The following is a 10,969-nucleotide window of genomic DNA, read 5'->3' on the forward strand; positions in this document are numbered from 1 at the left end:
AGGCAACGTCAGTGCATCCAAAAGATCATTCACAAGCTGGCCATGCTGAATCTTCGTACCGTGCGACGTCAAGAAACCTCTCTCTCTCCACAATCGTCCAAAACTATGTGCGACGCCAAATGCATATTGGCTGTCGGTAAACACATTCACACGTTTCCCTTTCGCTAACACGCACGCTCTGGTGAGAGCGATCAGCTCTGCAGCTTGGGCAGAATTCTGATTCAACCTTGCAGTCTCAACAACAGTATTCAACGTTACAACAGCGTAAGCAGTAGTCACATCGCCATTCGGCAACTTAAAACATGACCCATCCACATACAGTGTACCGTCCGGGTCTTCCAATGGGGTGTTTTTAAGGTCCACTCGACCTTTTGTTTCTTCCTCTGTCCTCAAGTAGCAATCATGTTCTGCTACTTCATCTGACTCTGCGCTAATTGGTAACAAAGTTGCCGGGTTCAGAACATTACAACGTTTTATCTGAATATGACTTGCCAGCAACGTCAGCTCGTACCCAGACAACCTCGCACTCGTTAAGTGCTGCGTTTTCGTACGATTCAAAAGAGTATCGACTGCATGCGGAACCATCACCGTAAGCATATTATCCATGACCAGTCCTGCTGATTGTCGGATGGAGACCGCAGCTGCCGCAGTTGCTCTCAAACAACTCGGCAATGCTCTAGCTACTGGGTCCAAGGTCGAGGAAAAATATGCACATGGACGTTGCTTACCACCAAAAGGTTGCGTTAAGACACTCAAAGCACAACCTTCCCTCTCGTGAACATATAATGTAAACGGCTTACTGTAGTCGGGAGTACCCAACACAGGAGCCGAACACAATGAATCACGTAATTCAGAAAAACTTTTCTGACATTCTTCCGTCCATGGTAAAGGAGTTGAAACATCCTTGCACGTAAGAGCCACTAATGGTTTCGCTAGCAATGAGAAGTTAGGAATCCATTGCCTGCAGTACGACGTGATACCTAGAAAGGCACGCACATCTCTTTGTGTTTTTGGCACAGCCATTCGTGCAATTGCTGCAATTCTCTCTGGGGTCAACCTCCTTCCCTCCTTTGACAATAAGTGACCTAGATAGGTTACTTCTTGACAACAATATTGTAGTTTAGAAGGTGACACCTTGTGATTTAACTCACAGAGATGTTGCAGCAACGATACCGTAGCAATTTTGCAAATGTCCTGAGTATCAGCAGCCACCAATAGGTCATCGACGTATTGGATTAAGGCCGCACCAGCCGGCAACGTAAACGCATCCAGCTGACCCTTCAAGGCTTGACTGTAAATTGATGGACTTTCACAGTAGCCCTGAGGAGCGCGCTTGAACCGGAAGCTGCGTCCACCGAGAGAGAAACCGAAAAGGTCTCTGCTCTCCACGGCAATCGGGATGCTGAAGAACGCATTCTTTAAGTCAATCACCGAAAACCACGATGCAGAAGCTGGAATCAGAGTCAGTAGCGCCGTGATGTCAGGCACAACAGGGAATTGAGGAACCACAATTTTATTCACCTCCCGTAAATCGATAACAAAACGATAAACAGGCGGTTTTGAAGGATCAGTACGTTTAAGAATGGGCAGTACAGGGCTGTTGCACACGTTTCCCCGTGTCTCTTCAATAACGTCTTTCTCGATCAGGTCGTAAATGATCGCTAACAATGCTCGTTCACCATCAAGAGAGATACGATACTGGGGAATATGTGGTAATCGCACATTAGATTTCAACTGAACAACATAAGGGGAGATGTCAAGCAGGCCCACATCATTGGGACCTGTTGCCCACAAAGACACAGGAAGAGAACTCAATTCCGGTGGAAGCTTATCGAGAGACAAATACATAGGAGAGACAACCCTCTCTCCTAACGTAAGCTTTACACCCGCAGGAGAACAATACAAAGTTGCATACAAACGTTTAAGCAAATCCAGGCCCAAAAGATTTTCACCACAGCCAGTAGTCAAAATTAACGGAGCTTGAAGCTCACGTGGCCCAATTTGAAGGGGCAAAGGCACGAAACTGGATTGCTAACGGGGGCGCCAGAGAATCCAACAGAAACATTTGTTAAGCCAGACAAAGGTGCGCCAGGGAGTTTCGAATGCATGATAGAACTTTTCGCTGCACCAGTGTCCAACAGAAAAGGCTCAACGACGCCCGATGTAGCAACTGCGACGTAAGGCCCTCTCTGATCAACCGGAACTGATACCACTCCCTCTCCTTGTCTGTGGCTGTCCTAGTAATTACTGTCGTCAGTTCCCTGATCGACGTAATAATCGTCTACATTGTACTGCGCAGATCGTCCTTGCGATGATCCACGTTGATCGAAACAATTATTAGAAGTAGAGGAGTTATCGGAACGATCATTCTGAGCACCACGACCTCTACCACGTGACGTCTGCTGTGAACCACCACGACCTCCTCTAGATGAATTACCACTATTACGATCGTTCAGAACAGGACAATTGAATTTGATATGACCCTCCTGTCTACAATAGGCACATTGATTGTACCCTAACGAGGATCTGTGGGAGGAGGAGTCATTACGAGATTGTGATCTGTTCGACTGCGGCTGCGATCTATTTTGTTGGGATGCATTCTGGTTTGAACGCGGAGGATACGCTTGTTGAAGCAACACTTTAGTTTTAAGCTCTTTCGTCTTTTTATCAGCGCGGTCGTTCTCTTCTTTCTCTCTGTTCTCATAATATTGTGCTGTAGCCAATATCTGAGCTGAGGTAGAAACGGCCCATGCACTTTCCGAATTCCTTAATTTATTGCTCAATTCGGGCAATAAGTTTGAAACAAATTTATCCACAAACAATCGCTGACCACCCTCGGTACCCATATCCTGCCCACTGTGGTCAATGAATGCTTCCTCGAACCTCGTAAAGAAGTCGGAAACACTCTCGTCCTTCTTTTGCTTACAAGCTGACAATTTGTCCCAATTCACCCTCATAGCCGGCATAAGAGTTTTCATTAACGCTATTATTCGTTGAGGAAGAGCAGTAATCATCTGCTCAGGTTTAGCCCCACCAGTTTGTAACCCATCCGCCGCCACAATGGCCGCCCAATCACCACCTAATTCATTCGGATGATTTTCCTGCCGAATCTTAGCCCATACAGGTTGCGGTACGACATTTCCGAACAACATATCAATATCGGCAAGATTCATTATTGTAGCGTCTACAAGCTGCGATAATTCTTTGTAATACCCTGTAGGATTTTTGCGAGGGTCAGGCAAAGATTGCTACACCTGTAGCACTTCCGAGCGTTTCCATGGGAGATGTATCCATACTCTCTGGAAATGCGCCAACGTTGCTGGGTTAGCATTAGGATCAGCTGGCATCCACACCGGTGGCACTTCACGCATAGGAAACTGACCAGACTCATCTGGCTGTCTTTCAATATCCTCAACAAACAATGCATGAGGTATCGGAGTGGGACGAAAAGATAGCAACTGCTCAACAGCACGTCGAACGTTGGTATCCACTATCAGTCCATTTGAGAACTGAAGCTGAAGATCAGACAAAGCGGCCAGCACCTCGTCAGGCGCATCGGCCGATATCTGATCGCGAAGGAACTTACACATTTCATCGAACACGTATCTCTGGGTTGGTATATTGAATTGACAGAACGTTTCGAGTACAACACGGGGTGGACTTCTAAGAGGGTTTACCATCCAACCCATCGCCATATTATATAGCGCAACGCGTTCCCTGTTTCCAGGAAGCTGACTACGTCTCTGAGGACCATCGGAACCAGCGGACCCATGAACGGGTCCGAGCGAACAAAAGAGACTAGCCGCAAGAGGAGAATTACGAGAACGAGTAGAGGGAGAAGTATAGGACAAAGGGCTAACAAGCGAAGGAGTAGAAACAGTAGCAACAACAGGAGTTAACAAAACAGGAGCAGTAGCGGGAGCAGGAGTATGTGGAAGCGGAGGAGCAGTAGGGATAGCAGTAGGCAAAGGAGCAGGAACAGTCGGAAGAGCGGGTGCAGGTTGAGGAACAGGCACAGGAAGAATAGGCGGAGGAATAGGTACGGCAGGAACCACAGGAGCTGCGGTACCCTGTATGTACGGAGGTGGCGACTTCATAAGATAAGACATTAAAGGATCCTCAACTGACTCTTCCTTCTTTTCCGACTCCGTAGGCAAAGCGGGATAACATTTATCCACGGTCATACGCTGTAGTCTATCAAACACTTCCTTATCCTTAACCTCCTTGTCGCGCTGAAATTGCTCTGCTTTCTTCACTATAGTAGCAACATTATCTCGCTGATTACGTTTAGTCTGTCTGATTTCTTTCTGTCGGGCTTCTTTACGACACAACCGAAAGGCATCAAACATGGCCGGTCTTGACTTTCTTTCAAACAATTTAATCTCTAGATTATCTAAGATCGGGGCCTCGAAGCTACCATGGGGTGGCCAACGAAGGTCACCGTCCTTCTTCGTGTATTTGATCCAGTAATCATTAAAAGTAATTGGGCCTAACCCATGTTTACTGTACAGTTCATAAGTCGGAGTTCCAACCGGAGGTATCGGACACGAGTCCTCCAATCGGGAATCCACACCACAAGGTCTGAAACAACTAAACAAAGTACTGCGACTAGGCATCTTGCACACTAGCCGAGTTTCACAAACTTCAAGGGTTACGGGATTTACCAAGTCCCAGCAAAAAGCAAAAACCCTCGGTTTTTGGCGGCTGCAGTCGTCAAACAACACAACAAAGCACCAGGAACTACAAATGCAATGGAACCATGCAACCACTAAGTAACCACAACCAAGAACTCTGGGAGCGACCCACAAATACTTAACTCAAAGATCGATGGCGTCGCCAGGAAGGCCCGTCTATCGTCTCGCTCTACCAAGGTCTACGCCAGGCGCCAAAACAGGTCTACAGTCAGGGCAGCAGTCCGTCGCAGCCGTCAGGAGGCGGGAATCTTCGCGGGAAAAGTCTTCGGGCCACTTATTTCGACAACAGGATCGATGAAGCGGAGTGCACCTTCCCGCGGAGATTTCACACGAAGTTCCTCACGATCGTCGGGCTTGGACCGGTACCACTGATGCAGCCCCACGTTGGGCGCCAACTGAAGGACTGGGTTATTTAGAACCCAGCGGTGCCAGGGCACAACACCTGAAACCTTCATGGGTAACCTGCTCCGGCGTACGAATCACAGAGACACGGGACACTTCCTTGGACGTCAAAGATTCAAGGTTTATTTGCTGCAGGGAACACAGATATCACGACAAGTACAACTAGTGCAACTTGGGGAGACTGCTTCAAATTGGTTCTGCGAATCGCTCCTTTTATACACAATTTCCCATAGAACACAAAAGTTTATGACCCGGTTCCCACAATCATCCCCCAGAGGGGTCGTTTTGGTCACTTTGAAACACGCAAGGTCCGGAACATAAGTGCGGAAACATTTGGCGGTTCCCAACTGTAAAAACCCATCTTCCCAACATTAGTGCATTCCAATCGGCAGTAAAACAGATTGAAATAGGAACAAGGACAGGTGTAGAGGAAGACGGAGACAGTGGGGAGATCGGAAAGGGTGTAAAAGGGGAGGTATCGGGAAACACGAGATACAGGCATCAAAGGGACGTGCCTAATGAGATGCACGGCTGCAACAATAAGTCCGTGCGGCAAGATGAGCCTCGAGCGGCGCCATCTGCTTTACAGTAGCATCCCCCTCATCATAAAGACACTTACAAAGAACATGTGTCTTCCGCAAATATCTTGGGAGTCCCAGGGTCGCGAAGCGGACATCGTCCGTTCGCTGGCTACTTGAGGGCAAGAGACAAAATGGATGCCGTATCTAAGATGGAACCCGTGGGTACAGATAGAAATACCCACATAACAGGCGAACGGTTTAGGTTAGCACAGTGAAACTGCGCACACTCACTAAACTCGTCATTTGCGGTTCATAGATACCAGACTCGACTATATTTGTGCGAGTCGAAAACACCACTTACAATTGTCACGGAACCTCAACCTGGTCAAGGCTTGGTACACAAATCATTGTTCACTCGGCTTCATCAAGGCTCAGTCTTTCAGGTCATTGTTTATTCACCTTGATCAAAGCCCGGTCTTTCAGGTCATTGTTTAATCACCCTGATCAAGGCCCAGCAGTCAGACCTTGTCCAGATAACCTGATCACGGTGTCAAGGATGTTTACCAGGCTGGGAGCAGGAGATGGAAAACAAATCATTTACACAGGGTGTGAGTGTCTCATGGCTTTCTGTTGAACTGCAAAAACAGGAGGGGTTGAGTGTGCGACAGTTCCTGGGCAGCAATGCATGCTGCAAGATGGCTGTTGTCGTGTTACTTAGATTTTCCTCCGGCATCAGCAGAAACGACCAGGTGGGTCATGTGTAAGTGTTTGACACGAGATGGCAATGAAAAAGCAAAGGAGTCTCGGTACAAATAATGCCGATCAGAAGAACACTTTTCCTCACTCGCATAGGATTTAATTTTGAAGTACACCAACCAGTACAAGATCCTACCTGTTGAAAACAGCAGAGTCACACATGGAAGATGTCTATTTTATCCTAAAATGCACATGGTACGCCTAGGTATAAGAAAGGGTATACCGCAAGATATTGTGCAAAAGTTAAAACCAGATCATATTTCTTTAGCAAATTTGATGATGTGACAAAACCTATGCTTTTTGTGCTGTCACACCTCAGACCAAATCATGCATAATTTAGCATAGGGTTGGCACAAAGCAGTTTTTTCACTGTGCAGGTAGACTTTCTTCACAAAATAGCTGTTGTGTGGTATAAACCATCCCTGTTTTTTATGCTGCATTATGTTGCTTTTGATGACACAAGTGCCAGTATAAATTGTAAGTAAAAATCTGGGTTTATCTAGCAATCTGGTTCATGAAATAGGAAGCTGTTCAACTGGGGATATCTGAGCATTGTCTCTCATCATCCATGGATGTAAGCTTCTCAGAAAACCATTTGGTTATCTGAAATTCTTACGGTAAGGTGGCCAGAGGTAGCTAGAAGATTTACACTTGACGATAAAATCCATCACAAAAAACAAAAATGAGCACAGTGAAGGACATCATCTCTGGGTGTAAGACTAACCTCTGAGTCAGAGTATGAAGGTGGTAGAGAGAACAGACATAGAGAGTTAGAGATACTTTGAGAAGTATAGAATAAGAAAAAATTGAAAAAGCAAACATTTTCACTTCCATTAAGATAAGTGATTCTAGAAGAAGTACTATTTTCTCTTTCAATTGATAGAACTCCCTGTATGGCAAAAAGAAAACATTGGTTATCTCCATTCTGGAGAAGCAGGATGCAGAGGTGGCTGGCTGGCAGGAATCTAGCCCACACTCACCCTCACTAGCCTTGCACAGCTGCCCTGTGCAGTTGGGCTGGGCATGTCTTCTGCCTATCAGACTGCAGAGTCCAGGTGGCTATCATGAAAAGAAGACCCACTGTTTGGGAGGGGAAGGCTACTGAAAAACAGAACGTTAGTAGGACTTGGGCAGAACTGGGGCCTCGTTGACTGTGTTTACTGAATGGCCAACCTCCTGGGCTGTCAGTCTGCAGATTAATGTCCTGAGAGATGTGAGTTACAAAACAGGCCAAGTGACAGAAAGAAGCTAAAGAATGAGGTTTAAAGGATGAGGAGGGGCTGAGAAGATGATAAAGTAGCCTGGTGGACCTTTTGGGGAGATCTGTATGAGCTGTCATAATAATTAACCACGTGGCTGCTGCAGAGTTCCCCTGCTGTGCTGCAGGTCCTTAAATCCCATTGTTCATGACGAGCTCAGCTCGTCATAAGCACAGGAGCATGTACTGCATGACGAGCTGAGCTCGTCATGAGCATGGAAGGGGTTAAATAGCCAGATAGGATGAGATAAGAGGGTCCACTGCAATCATGAGAGCAAAGATGAGGGAGCGAAAATTATAACTGTGATGGAGCTTATCATTCCTATATAAATGATTGAAGAGGGGCAGCTATTTGTTCCTGGGCCCGCCCATCAGGTGCATAAGGATCTTAGGTTACAGGTGGTCTTCCGCCTGACCGAGGGGTTTATGAGAGCAATGTAGGGATAAATTGACTGCTATAGCTGTGGGGGATTATTTGAAATCCTGTTGGGAATATATGATGATGTATGTGAGGGTCCGTTGACCCTGTGAGACAGTGTATTGGTAGTTGTGTGTGGAGCTTCTGGAGGACCATTTTAGACTGTATGTTCATGTGGCCGCTGATATAGCACGTATGCTTCTGAAAAGCGGCATTTATCAAGCATCTGCAAGGCCTACTGCCTTACCTTTGTGACCTATTAGCTGTGTCAATGGTTTCTGGCATGGCTAAAAAGGAAAACAATAAAGCCTATGACGCGGCCATCTATTTTGTTTTGCTGTGAAAAGCCAAAGGCTGCATGCAGCAGTGGATGGAAGCCGTTCGGAGGTGGGCACAAGGCCTAGACCCAAGCCCAGATTTAATTTAAATCTGAACAGAAGCAAGAAGAGTGGGCTAAAGTAGGGTAAAGGTAGGAGAGCAGTATAGTTATACCAAGAATCTGAGGATCACAGGTGGGGCGTGTTAGACTTGGCTCCAATTGGCATGGGTCTCCCTTCCAATTTTTGTGCTGTTGCATCCTGTGTTCTTTCTGGTCTAGATGCTATGGGCACTTTGCCACTGCTGTTAAGTGCCAACGTGTAAGTGCGCCCTTTGTAAATTGTTGTTATGGATTAACAATTCCATGATTGGCAGTTTGATTTACTTGTCAGACCCTAGTACAGTGCACCATGTGTGCCCAGGGCCTGTAAAACAAATGCTGCTGGTGGGCTTGCAGCACTGATTGTGCCACCCACAGAAGCAGCTTGTAAAATGTGGCTCAGTCCTGCCACTGCAGAGCCTGTGTGCAGTCTGGGACTGCCATGTCGACTTGGCAAGTGCACACACTTGCCAGTCCCCAAACCTTCCATTTTCTGCATGTGAGTCACCCCTAAGGTAGGCCCAAGGTACCCCTGTGGGCAGGGTGCATTGTATGTGAAAGGTAGTACATGCCCTGGTGTGTGTAGCCTGTCCTGATAGTGAACTACTGCAAATTGTGTATTTTACCATTGCAAGGCTATCTGTTCACATAGGACAGAATGGGTAGTTTGTTTATGACATCTTATAAACATAACTGACCCCAGGAACAAGATGGAAAAGAAAAGTTTAGTATGCCTGAACTCAGAATGTTAAAGTGCATCTTTTAGTAGGGTGATTTTTACATTCTGTGTTTGAAAATACCACTTTTGGAAAGTGGATATTTTCTTGCCTAACCATCCAGTGTGCCTCTGGTAGGTTTGTGTATCGCATATCTGGATTTTGAATGACAGGGGCTAGAGAAGGGCTGGGGCTCCAGAAGTCTGATGAGTCAGGACTGGGCGGAGTGGACCTGGGTTGCATTTAGAGTAGGGGGAGGAGATTTACTTCACCTGTCTGGGCCTGGTATCCCTTCAACAATGCTCTCTCCACCTTCTGCCAGGAAGCTGCACCAGTGAGAACAGAACTGGTTTTGGCTGGGTACATACACTCTCTGCCTTCAGAGAGCAAAGGATTTGTGTGTATAAAAAGTGGGGGTCAGACCCCAGACTCTTAGATCACTTCTGAGAAATCAAGAGGAAACCTTTGCCAAGGAGAAGAGCCGGAGAAGCTGAGGAGCAATACAGCCCTTGTGCTGTTTGTTGTCTGGGGTTGGCCTGCAGTGGCTGCTTGCTGTCAAGCAAAGGAGAAAAAGGACATTGCTGTTTTGTTTTGTCACCTGCTTGAAGAAAGGATCTCCAAGGGCTTGAAACTGAGCTTGCCTCCTGTTCTGAAGTCTCAGGAACACAAAGACGTCCCCCCTTCTGTCTCCCTGCATCTGGACCTGCTGTTTCAGCTGAAACAGAAGGAAATTGCAACACTGACATGGCAAGCGATGCCGTAACCTGCACCACAGCCATGAGTGCTGTTCCGACTTGCGACGTAAACCCGCCGCATCAACTCTGAAGCCAACTTTATCATTGTGGAGCCGATCCTCGATGTGGATGAACCCCAAATCCATTGACTGCGCCATTGTAAGAAACAGTGGTTTCAGCGCAATTGTGACATCACCTCCCCGATGCAGTAAGGACCATCGTCTCGCCTCCCCTGCGCTACAGTAAGGAACAGAGGCTGCACCTCCCCTGGGGTCATAAGGAACCGACGCCGCACAACGCCTACGAAGCCGCACCTCCCCAATGCTGAGATCTGTTTTCGTTTTAATCAGTTCCAAGGTACTGATCTTTGTGGGTCTGCTTGACTTCGGGTCCGACGCCACGCATCTTGCGATCAGCGCCGTACTTTGGGATTTCCACCGGTCACAACTACGTTATAACCCCAAGTGAAGTTATTTGTTGCTATAAGCTTTATTTTTGGAGGATATCTTGATACCTGTACTGTGGATTTTTGTTGTTTGGTCTTGTTTTGGTTTAGATAAAGATTATTTATTTTTCTAAACTGGTGTGGTGTCCATTTCTAGTACTGTATTACTGTATGTGGTCACAAATTCTTTACACACCGCCTCTGAAATAAGCTTGTTTGCTCGTGCCAAGCTACCAAGGGGGTGAGCAGGGGTTGTTTTAGGAGTGTATCCCCCTTACCCTGACTAGAAGGAAGGACCCCTATTTGGACAAAGGTACCTACGTCTGCCAACTAGAGACCCCCATTTCTAACAGGGCAGGTTAGCCTAAAATGTCATGCCCCCTCCCTTGTAGCTTGTTTTATGTGTCAGGAGATGCACTGAGGTGATATCATGCAAACCCCTAAAGTGTACCTCCCCACTGACTCTAGCTCCCAGGGCACAAATTACCTTGAATGGTGCATGATATGTTTCTGCTGACTGCTGTAGTAAAATGATGAAGAAGAGCTACAGGAGAGCCATATGCACAGTACCAAGTGCAGGGCTTTAAGTGGTGTGAAAACTGGGGAT

This window comes from Lissotriton vulgaris, chromosome 7, assembly GCF_964263255.1.
Source record: "Lissotriton vulgaris chromosome 7, aLisVul1.2, whole genome shotgun sequence".
Classification (NCBI taxonomy): Eukaryota; Metazoa; Chordata; class Amphibia; order Caudata; family Salamandridae; genus Lissotriton; species Lissotriton vulgaris.